The 16,340-nt window shown below is 41.0% G+C and overlaps 1 protein-coding gene across 4 annotated transcripts in view; it reads right to left on the bottom strand.

Moving 5' to 3' along the window:
- The window catches only part of ADGRF1 (adhesion G protein-coupled receptor F1), a 109,302-nt gene that overhangs the window by 42,778 nt on the left and 50,184 nt on the right, over window positions 1–16,340 (bottom strand). For 2 of the 4 annotated variants that reach the window (XM_047735077.1, XM_047735079.1), the window contains exons 1-2: window positions 794–900; window positions 566–638 (exon numbers count right to left, since the gene is read on the bottom strand). The exons of 1 other annotated variant lie outside the window; for it this stretch is intronic. The gene's annotated coding sequence lies outside the window, so the exon portion shown is untranslated. Of the gene's footprint in view, window positions 1–565; window positions 639–793; window positions 901–3,057; window positions 3,147–12,392; window positions 12,481–16,340 lie in introns of those variants that run through there. One more of the 4 variants, XM_047735078.1, reaches the window with a different exon arrangement.

The raw sequence follows: 16,340 nt of genomic DNA, 5'->3' as shown, positions 1-16,340 counted from the left end.
TATAAGGGCCGATTTGGGGATTTTTCTGAGTCCAGGATAGGAGCTAAGTTGGGAAGTACTTCTCAAATTTATACTGGTTCAGGCAAAGCTTTATGAATTCATCTAAAGTGAAAATAAACTGAACCTGCTCCAGCATATTTTTATTTTAAGAGTTTGCTAAAGCTAATGTATTACTGACCAGCAGCAGTCGTGAATTGATGTTTTGAACAAGTATCCTTGGTGGCTCCTTCTTTATTCCAGTAGATCTACCTCACACACCTGAGGAACAGGAGGTCCTGGGTTCTAATGCATAGAGAGAACTGTGTGCTTTGAGTCAGAAAACCTGCAGTCTGAGAACCAGCAAATCACCTCAGTTAATAAGTCACCAAGAGGATGAACTCTTTTGTCTCTCTTCTCATTGCTTTTTCCGTTCCCTATTCCTTTATATAACCTTCTTCAGGAAAGGGATCTTGAAATCAGAGTTTTACCTAGGGCGGGGGCGGGGGGGGGCTATCTCAAATTAACAGATAATACTGGTGATAGTCATACACATTCTAAGGCATCAAATCACAGCTGTCGGGCTTACCTGGTGATTCCTCTCTTCACAGCATCTGGAAGCCCTTCCTCCACTGTACTTGGGGTTCAATCACTTCTTAATGCTGTTCGGAAAGACATCGCTAATTAACATCTGAACAGCTGCTCCTGGGCTCTCCTGCAGATCCACTGACACCTAAGCCACTCTCGGTTCCTGGGGCTGCCCTTGAAGGCAGACAAGCTTAGGACACACCCCCTTCCAGAAGGAAAAGAGAAATACCTTTCTGCTGACTCTCCCTCCCAAGCAGAGTCAATACCAGGCGGGTAAGAGGAAGGAGCTCTGAGCTCACGACCTAATGATTCTTGCCGCTGACACAAACAGATTTCAGAAACCACAAAAGGAAAATGGGAGAAAAATGCTCTAGGGGAATGCGGAACACTTCTGTCCTAAATCTGTCTGCTGCAAAATGCTGCTCTGTCAAGCTTTCGGGTCCAGCCTCAGGACACCCCCCAAACTCCCCCACCCTCCACCCCACCCCGGTCACCTGCATAAAGCGGAAGAAATGTGACCTTCGTGTATCATTCCAGTTGGGGGAGGTGGGCAATACCAGTGGAGTGAAAGGAGAGGTCCATATTATTTTTCCTTTTCTGACTTTCGCTCTCAAAGCTGAAGAACCCCAACTTGGTTCTTTCCCAGACAAAGGAAGCTCAGACCCGCTGGTGGGATAACATGGCCCGGGGACTGTCGAAACAGAGTAACAGTGTAGATGCTGAAGGTGAATGCTTTCTGTATATTCTTTGTCCTTAGAAAACTTAGAACTGAACCTTTTTAACTTTTCAATAAATGTTTCTTTCCTACCTAAGTACCCATCTGGTATGAAAACTAACACTGTATTACAAATAACTTGAAGGGGCCTTAAGCCACTCCCTGTTTTGCAAATGATTTGGGATGGCTCACAATGCCGGTGCACTAAAAAAAACTATATTAGAATAGAAATAGGGAGGGCACTTGGGGGGCTCAGTCCTTTAAGAGTCTGCCTTAGGCTCAGGTCAAGATCCCAGAGTACTGGGATATAGTCCCCCACCCACCCCCTGCTCATTCGGGAGCCTGCTTCTCCCTTTGTCTCTGTCCCTCCTCCCGCTTTTCTCTCTCCTTTTCTCTCTTTGTCAAATAAAAGAATAAAATCCTTAATAAAAAGAATAGAAATAAGGAAACCCAAACTACAAAATTTCTGTATAAACTACACAAACTATTAAAAGGAGTCTATAAAAGTAGAGCAATTAAGAAATTTTCAATTAATTTTCAATTAATTTTCAATTAAGAAAAATAATGCAAATAAAAACCTATGAGGTATCTACACTATTTTATAAATGTGAAACTTCCCTTCAGGGGCAGAGCTTCCTGGCATTCAAAGAAAAGGGGAAGCTAATCAGGTATATTGTTCTTATCACAAAAGAGGAAACATTCATCTTCTTAGGAAGGAGAAAATGATCTTCAGAGCACTAAACTCGAATAGAAATCTTTTATAGAGTGAACAATACTCCAAATAAGATTGGAGCCCATAATTTCATGTTGAAGACCTTTTGTGCTAAGAGGGCCCAAACACAACGTGACCCTCTTGTTTCCAGCACCAGCTGAGCAACTTGGTTTTTAGCACAGTTTTTCATGCTCATGTTGGAATCTGGTCCAGGGAAAAGCTATCAAGGAACAAGGGGTACATGACCATCCCTAACTGTTCAAAGGCATCAACCAGCCTTTGTCTCCCACCAACCTGGGCAGAATAGAGCTGATCTCATAATTTAATCAAGTTAATTCCTTTCTCCTCTGTGCTCTTTCTACAGGATTTTGCCTCTTTCCTGATCCACCAGTTGTATGTGGAGACCGAACACAGAGAATGGAGAGCTTCCGGGAGAACTTCGCTCAGTTGATCCAGTGTCTGAAGTCCTAGGATTAGATGCCGTCTTTTCAGTTCAGTGCTGTCCTTTTTCTATTATCTATATTAAATTGTAAGTGCTTGTAGGAGCACAGAAGTCACTGACTGATACCTTAGTGGGAATGTGTTTATAAAATGGGACTAATAATCTACCAATGACTTAGGGAGGAAAGTGGCTGTGGAACTGGACAGGGATAAAGGGAAGGAGTAATGCAGACAAAATGGCCAGTCACTGTGGAGTTTCAAATGGGGAAACCTTGAACCTCACGTAGCAGGTCTGTTACTGACCTCCAGTTCATTGTATTCTAAAGCCCAGTAACTTCCTAAGGGCTGGTCTATGGCCCAAGGAAACAAAGGGATCCCTACAGTGTCTTATTAGACCAAAAACATTTTAGCAGATAGTAGAAAATTAGGCAACCAATAGACATTAGTAATTTCTTGAGCACATTGATTTGGGGGAAAAATCTGAATCCAAAGAAATGAATATATTTAATTGCTTGTTGATTCCATATTTAATGGAAGAAGATCGTAGTGTATGCCCAATGTTTAAGTTGTTTCACAAACAAGGTGTGCTTTTGAGTTACTGATGACTCACCAGTAAGCCACTTACCCCTTCTAGTTTCCTCCTAATGATCTACTAACATATGAGATGCTGAATTCCTCAATACTTCCTGGTCAGATTATGGGGCTTTCCCGTCCCTGCAAAAGACAGAGCCCAAAAGAAAGCAGCATGGATTTTGAGCACTGTGGGGCATTGTGACGTATCATTGTTCTGCGCCCAAGAAGAACTGACCTTCCGTGACGGCAGAGTTGAGGAAGGCTTGCTCCTCTGGTATAATTCTGCTAAGAAATCTCACACACACTCACCTGTGAAGTAGGAACAAGGTATTAACCTGAGCATAAAAAGGCAGCTAAATAAATGTGTTTTGGTCCATCTGGTCTACTTTACATCTCTTCCCTGGTAACCCTGACCACAGAGCTTCCTTGACTAGGCAGGGCCTGGCATCCTGTAGATGCCCAAGAGAACGAGGAGGAAAACCAGAGGCTGCGGGAGCATGTTAAGACCTGCTATGTCATCTGTTTGTTTCTGTTGGTTTCCTGAACAGTCCAACGGCTTGGTTTCCCAGCAAAAGAGAAGAGTTACAGGAATAAACTGCAACAAACCTGAGACCCTGAAGAAAGGAACTGGCAAACAGAATCATGGTATTAGAACTCATTTCCTAAATTTCATCTCATCTTATCACTGGGTGGAGGTGCTGTCTGAATGAGGTCAGCAGGTGAACCTGGAGAGGATTCTGGACAACAGTATATATCCATCGGAGATGCTAGGCATTCTGTGCCCTTGGTCTCAGAGAAGATCTTGTTGCGGAAAATCTGAAGCGACTGAAGAAACTCAAGCGGCACCCAGGAAAGCAGGGAAAACTTAGCTTTATTATCACCAGCGGGCTCAGCAGGATCCCTTCCCAAAGGCTGAGCACCCGACAGGGTTAGGAGTGAGTTTTTATAGTTACGGGTGATGGGGGATGGTAACGGGGCGTTTTCAGGGTCTCTCAAGGCCAAATGGCCCCTTCCTGTGGAAGTATAATCTATGCGGAGGGGTCTCAGGAGAGTGCTAAATCACCCCGGGGGACCGTTCCTTTTTCTTTTCTTATTCAAACAGGACAGGCTTCTGGTCTTTTTCTTCTGTCTCAGCAGGAGCAATCACTTGTTATCTTATCTTAACCAAATGGGAAGGCATTGGGTCTTTTCTTGGCCTTAGCAGGAGCAAAGGGGAGCCAGGGAGTCTCCATCCCTCTATCTGCCTCAGTCTAATCCGGGGCTGCAGACACAATTGGTCACCTTGAATGATATGGTGACTCAAGAGTGAGACAGGCCCTGAGCTGTTTCAGGTGGTTTCATTCCATATTATGAAATGATTGAGTGCAGTAAGAAGTATCTGAGGGGTGCCTGGGTGGCTCAGTTGGTTGAGCATCCGATTCTTGATTTTGGCTCAGGTCAGGATCTCAGGGTCAGGAGATCACGAGCCCCACATCAGGCTCTGTGCTCAGTGCCAAGTCTGCTTGTCCCTTTCCTTCTGCTCTCCTCCCCCCCCCCCCCCCCCCCCCGCTCACATTCACTCTCTCTGTCTCAAATATGTAATTAAATAGATAAAAATCTTAAAAAAAAATTTAGGGACCCCTGAGTGGCTCTCAGCTCTCAGTGTCTGTCTTTAGCTCAGGGGTCCCTGGGATTAAGCCCTGCATTGGGCTCCCTGTTCCTCAGAGAGCCTGCTTCTCCCTCTCCCTCTGCTCTTCCTCCACCTGTGCTTGTTCTCTCTCTGGTGCTCCCTCTCAAATCAATAAATAAAATCTTAAAAAATATATTTCAGGTATGGAGCGCCCAGGTGGCTCAGTCTGTTAAGCATCCAGCTCCTGATTTTGGTTCAGGTCATGATCCCAGTGTTGTGAAGTCAAGTCCTGCATTGGGCTCCACACTGGGTGTGGAGCCTGCTTAAGAGTCTCTCTCCCTCTCCCTCTGCTCCTTCCCCCACTCATTCTTGCTCTCTCTTTCTCTAAAAGAGAGAGAGAGAAAGAAAGAAAGAAGGAGAGACAGAGAGAGAGAAAGAAAGGAAGGAAGGAAGGAAGGAAGGAAGGAAGGAAGGAAGGAAGGGGAAGGGAAAGGAAAGGAAAGGAAAATATTTCAGGTATATATTTTTTTAAACCCTAAAAGGAACAGTAGAAAGAAGAAAGGTATAAAATGTAAATTATAGCAAGAAAGTTTTCTTAACTAATATGATAAGATTTTATCATAATAGATTTAGGGTTTGGTTTTTTTTTTAAGATTTTATTTATTTATTTGACAGAGAGAGACACAGCCAGAGAAGGAAGACACCAGAAGGAGTGGGAGAGGAAGAAGTAGGTCTCCTGTGGAGAAGGGAGCCCAATGCGGGGCTCAATCCCAGGACCCTGGGATCATGACCTGAGCTGAAGGCAGACGCTTAACGACTGAGCCACCCAGGCACCCCAAGATATAGCCTTTTAACACTCAGAACTAGGACTAAAATAAAAAGAGGTGGGCAGGGAATTATTAAGCTATTTGAGGATAAAGCTTAGTCGAAGGGACTTATGAGAAACTGGGGGAGGTGGTATTTAATAATAATTGTAATGCTACTTAGCTTTAAAATAAAGTACATTCAAATAAACAGAGGAAAAATTCACAAAACTTTTCCCTTGGTATCAGAGATGAGTGTAACAATCTATAGACGTGAACTCTGGCCTGGACAGAACACCAGAGAAGAGATCAATGATCAAGCCCCTAGTAACAGCTCTCATTTACTAAGCACTTACTATGTTCCAAGAACTGTTCTGAGCAGTGTCCATGTGCTTTTATACTCCCAGCAACCTGTGAGGCATTACGACGATCATCGCATTTCACAGGTGAGGAAATGGAGGTATAAGAGAGGCTAAGCAAATGATGGGCCAGGGTACCAAGCCAGCCCACCTTCAAAGTCTGTGATATATTAACCTGTACTCTGCTACTTCTCAAATACAGATGAGAAATGCAAACAGGAGTATCCAACCCATGCAAAATAACCAAAGAAAAAGCAAAAGTGACATTATGTCTTAGGTGCTAATGAGACAAGCATTTTTATCTGAACCTTGCATAGTAAATTGCAGAGCCACCAAAGCCCTAGAGATTCCACCTCTCCATTTCGTCCAACAAGGAAGCTTCCAGTGTCACTAAAATCCAAGGCCTGGCAAATTTAGCAGCACCTGGCAAAATTCCAGCATTGCCTTTCATCAGTTCAGAGCGTAGGGTATCTGAATGCCAGAGCTAACACCGAGAAAGCTATGGACAATGAAAGCAATGAATTTTGCTTTTTTTTTTTTTTTTTTTCTTCTGTCTACCTGTCTTTGAGACGAAAATTACACAGTATCAAGCATCCTCCTGTCTAAGCTGGGGGTGCCTTCCTGGGGCGGCAAGGAAGGCACTGCTGCAGGCAAGGGAACACGTGCCCCTGCAGCCAGGTGATGTGGGGAAATGCGCATGCGCATCAGGGCAGCCTCAGCGAAGCTCCATCTGACACAGTTTAGAAGAATCCTGCTTTTACAATGCAAGTTCTAGAACCCCAGGCCCTTAACAGTAAGACGCACTTCTCCGTTGGCCGATAACAGCAGAAGAAAGGAATCCAAAGGGGGCTCCAGAAGACCAGTATAGGGTCTGCAGGATTAGAGGCTGAAACCCAACAGATTGTCACTCAGTCCTCCAGGAGAGAATTCCTGTGAGTGAGAAGCTCTCTCAGAACAAAATAAATCTGATCCTATGCCTGGGCATTTTTGCTTTGACATTGTGGCTGTGCTCAACTTCCTCCTGAGGACAAACATCTGAAGATGTGGCCTGAGATTAAGACATTCTTTTTTGCGTAAGTGTTTCTGTTTAGCAAACCGCCAATTGACCCCAGGGCTTCCGAACGTGCTTTAGGCAAAGGGAGACACCTAGTGGCCAAGACTCGCATCCATGGACGAGGCCACCTGTTTACAAAAGCCCTGTAGGGTACAGAGGTTTAGTTGCCATGAGGGTGAACTAGGTGCGAAGGGAGGAAAAAGAAGGAATGGTCTGAATCAGGTAACCTCTGAGACCCTGAGCCACTTTGTTTAGAGCTTGGCAGGGCGTCCGCGTGCAGTGGAGTTCATACATTTCTCCATTTATTCATTCAACAAACAACCCGTGTTAAATATCAACTAGGTACAAGACGCTCCTAGGGATGGGGACCTCAAAATTTGTATATAGTACCTTTAAGGATCTTGTAGCTTACTAGAAAGACTAGGCTAGCAAAAATCAGTTAAAATACATGTGATAAGAGCTGACCACTCTACGTTGTAGTGGCCCATAGAAAAGGCACTTAAATGTATCCCCAAGGGTGAGAATCTCTAAACCACAGGTCTCAAACTGGCACCCTGTGCGTCCCATCTGGCCTGCAGATGTGTTTTGCTTGGCCCATGCAGTGTTTTTAAAACTCTGAATTGTTTGCTAACATTTAAACATCAGGGGATTTCACAGGAAAATCCAGATTTCAGCTTCTTTTGAAAAATTAGAAGATCTGACAACATTGTTTCCATATCCCTCTAGGGTGATATTTAACTGGAGCTCTTGAAGCTGGAGTAGGGGCTCTTTACTTCCCTGTTCCTTTTTTCCTAACAACAAAGAATTTACTTATTTCAGTGAAATTCTAGTAGATTTCATATAAACGGGGACGCAAAAGTCAGAATTACAAGAATATATTCATTGGAAAATTAGTATTACAAGAATATATTCATTGGAAAATTAGTATTAACAAGAATATATTCATTGGAAAATTGGGTTCCACTATGACTTGCTGCACCACAACCAAATCATCACCTACAAAGACCCTCAATATTATTACCAGTTAGAGATGGAATGTATCCCTCCCTTACCCCTTACACCAAAATTAATTTTATCTGTATTACAAATTTTAAAACAAATTTTAAAACAACATATGAAACTACAAATACTAGAAGAAAAAAAGTTGTTTCCACTGTATACTTTAAATAATATGTTCATTTATGAAAAAGACCTTTTGTAAAGAAAGACCATCACTCAGACATCACACACAGGTTGGTATTTGACTACCTGAAAAGGAGGGAAAATTCTTCATGGCAAAACATACAGTGAACAGCATCCAAATATAAGTAAGTAATAGGAAAAATATTCTTGATTTATATCATAAATGACTCTTTTCTTGAGTATGTAATTAGTCCTTATAAATCAGTAAGAAAGAGAACGCAACCAGAGAATCAAATGGGCAAACAGGAATAAACCAAAAAAGGATACAAATAGTTCTAAGATATATAAAAATGATGAAAAGTTAGTTTTTACCCCTCAGATGAGAAAAAAAAAATCAAAAGAATTGATAATATTTTTGTAGGTAGGGGGAAACAGAGAGTCTCCTCTACAGCTAGTGGGTGTATAATCTAGTATTTTTTATTATTATTATTATTATTTTTTTTTAATCTAGTATTTTTTTAAGGTTTTATTTATTTATTTGACCGACAGAGATCACAAGTAGGCAGAGAGTCAGACAAAGAGAGAGGAAGGGAAGCAGGCTCCCCGCTGAGCAGAGAACCCCACGTGGGGCTCGAACCCAGGACCCTGGGATCATGACCTGAGCCGAAGGCAGAGGCTTTAATCCACTGAGCCACCCAGGCGCCCCTATAATCTAGTAATTCTGTAGCAAATTTTAAAACACACGTAACCTTTGGCCAAGCCATTGTACAGGTATCCATTCTTCTATTGCACTTCCCTTTGTTGTGCTCCACAGATAATGCATGTTTTACAAGTTGAAGGTTTGGGGCAACTCTGAATCAAGGAATCAAGGAAATCTATCAATGCCAATTTTTCCAGCAACATTTGCTCATTTCTTGTCTCTGTGTCACATTTTGGTAATTCTCACAGTATTTCAGACTTTTTCATTGTATTTGTTTGTTATGGTGATGTGTGATCAGTAATTACAACTGGCTGAAAACTCAGATGATGGTTAGCAATGTTTAGCAATAAAGTACTTTTAATTAAGGTATGTACCTTGTATTTTTAGACATAATGTTATTGCGTGCTTAATAGACTAGTGTAAACATAAATTTACATGCACTGGGAAACCAAAATTTTCATTTCATTTCATTTGACTTGCTTTATTGCTCTATTCACCTTATTGTGGTGGGAAGGAACCAAACTGTCAGTGTCTCCAACGTATGCCTGTCTTTCTAGAAATATAACCTACAAATATGCTTGCTGGTGTGCCAAGTGATACAAATATATTTTTCAAGTACAATATCTACACAAATATATCCAAGGAAGAATTATTTGAAATTTGTGAAAAAGTCCATCAATAGGGGTGCCTGGATGGCTTATGGGTTAAGCCTCTCTCTTCTGCTCAGGTCCTGGTCACAGGGTCCTGGGATAGAGCCCCATGTGGGCTCTCTCCTTGGCGGGGAGCCTGCATCCCCCTCTCTCTCTCTGCCTGTCTCTCTGCCTCCTTGTAACCTCTCTCTCTCTCTCTCAAATAAATAAATAAATAAAATCTTAAAAAAAAAGTCCATTGATAGATGTGGTGGATAATATTTGCTTAAAATATGCTATGTGTCCAAAATATAAACTTTTTTCTTTGTTTTAAGTAATTGAAATCCTGAAATTGTTACTACAGTGTAAATTAGCTTAAGTTAATACAGAAAGAGGTACCAAGAGTGGGACAAAGTCTTTCTTAAGAGAAATCTGAAAGTCTGTAGCATTTACTTCCGGTCTGGAAGATGGGAAGCAAGGAAACTTATTGGAAAAGAACAGAGGTGTTTGACAGGATATAGTGAAACATTTGTGTGAAGTTGGATGGCCCATGAGGTGCTAACCAAGCTTGTGTCTTTAGGCAAAGAAGCTTAGAATCTCTTTTAGTATAACAGAGGCTCTCCTGACAGTACAGCTCTCTTAAAAACATAGTTGGCTTTTAATCTGTTTTATTCCAATTAGCTCTATGTGCCTCTGATACTGTGACTAATAAGAAACATTGTCCCTGTTTCTGGCACAGAGCTCCTAAAACCCTTTGAATTTCCTAAGTGATGAATGCAGTAAAACTGTCTTATGTTAAGGAGATAATTTTTGTTTAGCACCCAAGGATGGGAGCACTGGGTGCCAGGAGAACTAACTGAGTGATTGAAAGATTAGAAGGTTTTACCCCACCCCTCCTTGGAAGGGGTAAGGTGCAGGAGGTTGAATCAGTGGCCAATGGCAATGATTTTATCAACCATGCCTGTGTAATGAAACCTACATAAAAATCCAAAAAGACAGGTTTCAGAGAGCTTCCAGGTTGGCAAACATGTGGCGATTTGGGGACAGTGGCACACCAGGAGAAGGCTCCATCTCTCTCCCCAACCTTGCTTTGTACATCAGTTCCAGCTGGCAGTTCCGGAGTAATATCCTTTTATAATAAATTGGTAATCTAGTAAATAAAATGTTTCTCTGAGTTCTATGAGCCACTCTAGCAAATTGCACAACCCCAAGAAGGTCGTGATGGGAACCTCTGATTTATAGCCAGTCTTTTATAAGTACAGGTAACAACCTGGAGTTATACAACTGGCATCTGAAGTGAGGGGTGTCGGGGGCAGTCTTGTGGGACTAGCCCTTAACCTATGGAATCTGATGCTGTCTCCAGATAGACAATGTCAGAACTGAGTTAAATTGTAGGTCACCCAGCTAGTGTCCAAAAACTGCTTGGACATGTGGGGGAAACCCATCCCAACCATTGGAACTGGATACAGAACTCTTAGTGTCAATAGCTATGGCCCCCATTCTTCTCCAGACAGATACCTTGAGGGACTCAGGCTCCATGGGGACAGCCGCACCTTTGGTCTCTTTTCCTTGAGCAATTTTTATAACTGAAAGGATTTACTTAAAACCTTAAATAGTTGTTTAAGCCACCAGGTTTGATGGCCATATCCTGACTTGCTCCTTGTCAGGAGGTTTAGCTGTAATTGGTCCTAATCGCTAAAAGTCCATCTCAGTTGTATATTTTACTAGTTAGAGGTGGGAATTAGTTGCACCTTCTGTCTGGAATTTTTGTTTTTATTTTTTCTCCGTTTTATTCCTGCCTGAGAACCCATCATTGTTTTCTTGGACTATGTAGTCTAAGTGGGCCAGTAGCAGCTAAATCATGCTAATAACTGTTTTTTTTTCAGTTATCTAGCTACTTGTTCCAACACCACTGGTTTGAAAAATCCATCTTTTCCTCATTGTCTTGAGATGTCAGTTTCATTAAATATGAAATTCTTATGTGTCTTGGGTCTATTTATTTATTTATTTATTTATTTATTTATTTATTTGACAGGGAGAGATCACAAGCAAGCAGAGAGGCAGGCAGGGAGAGAGAGGAGGAAGCAGGCTCCCCACTGAGCAGAGAACCTGATGTGGGGCTCGATCCCAGGACCCTGGGATCATGACCTGAGCCGAAGGCAGAGGCTTTAACCCACTGAGCCACCCAGGCGCCCCTCTTGGGTTTATTTTTGGACTTTGTTGTTCTTTTCATTCATCTGTGTTTACTCAAGAGCAAGCTCAACATTCCTGTAGCTTTATGATACATTTTTGTATCCAATCTCCCTTATCATTCTTCCTTTTCAAATTTTTTCTTTGTATTGTTTAATAATTTTTATAGAAATTTTGGAATAATTTTCCATTTAGGCTTTAAAATCAGCTTGTGGGTTCCTCCCTTCAACAGATGCTACCTCCTTCAAAATCTATTTATTTTAAAGATTTTAGATATTTATTTATTTGAGAGAGATTGATCATGAGCAGGGGGAGGGGCAGAGGGAGATGCAGACTCCCCTCTCAGCAGGGAGCCTGATGCAGCGCTCTATTCCAGGACCCTGAGATCCTGACTTGAGCCAAAGGCAGATGCTTAACTGACTGAGATACCCAGGTGCCCCCAAAATCTATTAATATATTTATTGAGATCATGTTAAATGTATAGATAAACTTGAGCATAATTAATATCTTTTGAATGTCAAACTCTCATAATTAAGAATATTGCTTGATTTTCTACTTGTTCAAATAAAATAGTAAGGAATGATTCCAACAAATATACAAGATCAATATGAAGAAATTTTCCAAATTTACTAAGGAACACAAGAGAACATTTTTTAGCTACATCCAAGGCTTGTGAGTTATGTGCACATGCTCACATGTATCATTAAAATACAAAACAAAATTAACCTGATGTTGAGAAATAGTTTCACTCAGGATAATGTTCCATTGCCAGCTTACTATGAAAGTGCAAAGAGGAGCTACTGGGAGAAACGGGTGAAAAAAAAAAAAAGATACACCTTTAGAAAGAAATTTCTTTCATAAAGAAAGGGTGGCTGGGGAGAGGAAAGAAGACAGGGTGACAAAAAAAAAAAATACACTCACTTTTACTGCTCTGGGTATTTATGGTTGTTGCTGCTCCTTCTTTTTGCCCTTGGGATGTGATGTGCATTTGCAGACAGCTTCTATTTTTCTGTACACAGATGAAATGTAAGCATGGTCAAAGCATGCTTAATTATCAGTCTCTCTTTGTTACCTCCCTGTTTTGCTCCTCTCCCTTCCATCTCTTCCTCATGTTGGCAGTCCCTCTGCCTCTCAAGGCATGGTGGGGGAGGGTATTACAGATGATGAAGAGGAAATCCAAAACCTTTCTTTTGAGATATGTGTTTGGTGCCCAGGCAAGCATTGGTACTGATTAGTGACAACCTCTCTTAAAAGACTTCTTTTAACTTGACTTAACTCTAATTTTCAGACCTCAAAGCAGACTCTTATGTGGCAAATTCTCAAATTTAATGCTTCTTTCTCGTACTCTCTAAGCCTTTATTCATAAACTTGATCAAACACATTCTCACACTCACGCTTTGCAAGCTGGAGACCTACTTCATAATTTGTCATATACAAAACTTTTTAACAAAAACTTTTAAAGAAAAATCCATATAAATCCTCAAATAGAGGATTTTAGGGGGTCATATAAATTTATCTTTATAAACCTATATTCTTTTTCCTAGTTCCCTCTTGTAATAGCAACTCACAGTTAGGCAGTAGGCCAGAGTTTGGGATGCAGTTACTTAAGTGGGAAAGCAAATTTAAATGGCTTATTAAATGCCTGAACAGAATAAATAAAAACAAAATCATGTTTAATTTACCTAGTGTATTATTAGTCGGGGCTCTCCACAGAAATAGGACCAATAGGCTATCTCTATATACCTACATAGATCAAAAGAGATTTATTGTAAGGGATTGGCTCACATGATTATGGAGGCTGAGAAGTCCAAGTTTTGCCATGGGCAGGCTGGAGACTCAAGCAAGCTGTGCGCAGTTTCAGTCCAAAACCAAAGCCCTAAGAACCAGGAGAGCCAATTGTGTGGGTTCAAGTGTGAAAGCTAACAAATTCAAGATCCAAGATCCAGGAAGAATCTAAGTCTGTGGGCTGGGAAAAACCAATATCCCTACTAAATCAATCAAGTGGCAACTTTCTCTCTCTTCACAGGGAAGCCAGTACTTTTGTTCTAATCAGGCCTTCAACTGATTGGATAAGGGCTACTCTCATGATGGAAGGCAATTTGCTCTACTCAGTCTATCAGTTCAAATGTTAATCTCATCCAAAAACACTTTCATCCTCACTACAAGCTAACTACCGATAGACATAGGTGGTCCAACCCATGTTCTGGATTTTTCATGCTACTCTTATTGGCCTCTACATGATTTCCACCACATTCTTTGAAAGTTATAATATTGTAACTTTTTGTTGAGACTCATCTACTTAACCAACCACAAATAGATAAAAGTCAATGAGATATTGGGCCTTACGCAAAAGCCATCAGTACCTCAAGAGCTGCCATCCTTTGTCAAGGGTATGGAAACTTTCTGGCACTTCATCAAGATCACCTTAGCCACCCTGATCCCACAGATAACTCCTTTGACCTTGATAGATGTCAGGTAATTGGATACACCATACATGAAGAGCTCTATATTAAATCCAAATGTCCCCAACAACTGACTAGCTAGAACAACATCTGGAGTCTTCAGGTTCATTCAACAAGCATCAAACCTATGTTTACCATGACCCAATACTTCAAGAGGTCTCCAAGGGCAACATCTTTTCAGAGTGAATACTTGGGAAGGGGGGATGCACTGAGAATTATTCATGTCAGTCCTTCCCTACATTAAAGCACTTTAAAGTATTGGCTTGCCTACTAGATACAAGAAGCAAAATCTAAGGGGAAGAAAAGAAGCTTTTTTCTGAGAGTAGACTATTTCAGGTCTTTCATAAAGTGGTGTAATGATTCAGAGAACAGGTTTCTATAATAAGAAACAAGGAAAACTGCTAATCAGAGAAAATGTGAGGCTCCACCTTAATGGTGTGGGAGGGGGAGCAGTGAATTTCATTCAGGCACAGCAATACCTATGCAATTCCCCCCACTGACTCATGCAACCTGTTGAAACAGCTTCTCCCTATGGTTGCCCCACAGCAAACAGACCACAGTGCTTCCTCCGATCACCCACCCACTGTGCCACCAACTTCTTCCTAGGACACACAAATAGCCTTTGAATGGAAAAACCCAAAGCAATCCTGCTTATTTTACCTCCTAATTTCACGTTTATGGAACACACTTGTTCCAGGAAATACTTTGCCTGTATTTTCTCAATTAAATTTCACAACAACCACCTGTGATGTGTTCTACTTTTTTCTTCTATTTTATAATGATGAAACTAAGACTTTGAAAGGTTAGTCAGCTCATTCAAAGTCACAGAATTGGTGGAAAAGCTGACCCTGGAAAGTAGGTCTGTCCACCTTGGGTTTCTGAGCTTTTCCTTTTTTATCTTTAAATCATGCCTTAATGCTTCTCTGGCCAAATTTAGAAATCACGAGACTTTAAGTATATGGTTTAAAGCAAACTTTACCAGTCTTGGGATATTTCAAAGGATGAAGTTTTACCATCTTTGCAATGCATAAATGTTTCTGGACCTACTGGTTGAAAGAAATGCCACTTCAGAGATTTTCTCTGGGTCCCAGAACATGAATTCAAATTACCGCTTTAAACTCTTAAAAGGAGTTTGACCATTTGAGGGGACAATAGGAGCCTTGAGCCTAGATGTTTTGTAACTTTACTCAAACTCTTTTGGCTGATGAGGCCAGCATTACCTTGATGCCAAAACCAGACAAAGACCCCACCAAAAAGGAGAATTATAGACCAATATCCTTGATGAACACAGATGCGAAAATTCTCACCAAAATACTAGCCAATAGGATCCAATAGCACATTAAAAGGATTATTCACCACGACAAAGTGGGATTTATTCCAGGGCTGCAAGGTTGGTTCAACATCCACAAATCAATCAATGTGATACAACACATTAATAAAAGAAAGAACAAGAACCATATGATACTCTCAATAGATGCTGAAAAAGCATTTGACAAAGTACAGCATCCTTTCTTGATCAAAACTCTTCAAAGTATAGGGATAGAGGGTACATACCTCAATATCATCAAAGCCATCTATGAAAAGCCCAGAGCGAATATCATTCTCGATGGAGGAAAAACTGAGAGCTTTTCCGCTATAATCAGGAACACTGCAGGAATGTCCATTCACCACTGCTATTCAACATAGTGCTAGAATCCTAGCCTCAGCAATCAGACAACAAAAAGAAATAAAAGGCATCCAAATCAGCAAAGAAGAAGTCAAATTCTCCCTCTTTGCAGAAGATATGATACTTAATGTGGAAAACCCAAAAGACTCCACTCCAAAACTGCTAGAACTTATAGGAATTCAGTAAAGTGTCAGGATAATATCAATGCACAGAAATCAGTTGCATTTCTATACACCAACAGCAAGACAGAAGAAAGAGAAATTAAGGAGTTGATCCCATTTACAATTGCACCCAAAACCATAAGATACCTAGGAATAAACCAAACCAAAGGGGCAAAGAATCTATACTCAGAAAACTATAAAGTACTCATGAAAGAAATTGAGGAAGACACAAAGAAGTGGAAAAATGTCCCATGCTCATGGATTGGAAGAACAAATATTGTGAAAATGTCTATGCTATCTAAAGCAATCTACACATTTAATGCAATCCCTATCAAACTATCATCAATTTTTTCCAAAGAAATGGAACAAATAATCCTAAAATTTATATGGAACCAGAAAAGACCCCAAGTAGCCAGAGGAATGTTGAAAAAAGAAAGCCAAAGTTGGTGGCATCACAATTCCAGACTTCAAGCTCTATTATAAAGCTGTCATCATCAAGACAGTATGGTACTGGCACAGAAACAGACACATAGATCGATGGAACAGAATAGAGAGCCCAGGAATAGACCCCCAACTCTAT

Source organism: Lutra lutra, chromosome 6, assembly GCF_902655055.1.
Source record: "Lutra lutra chromosome 6, mLutLut1.2, whole genome shotgun sequence".
NCBI lineage: Eukaryota > Metazoa > Chordata > Mammalia > Carnivora > Mustelidae > Lutra > Lutra lutra.
Note: the sequence above shows the minus strand (reverse complement) of the source record. Positions and strands in the feature narration are given on the sequence as shown.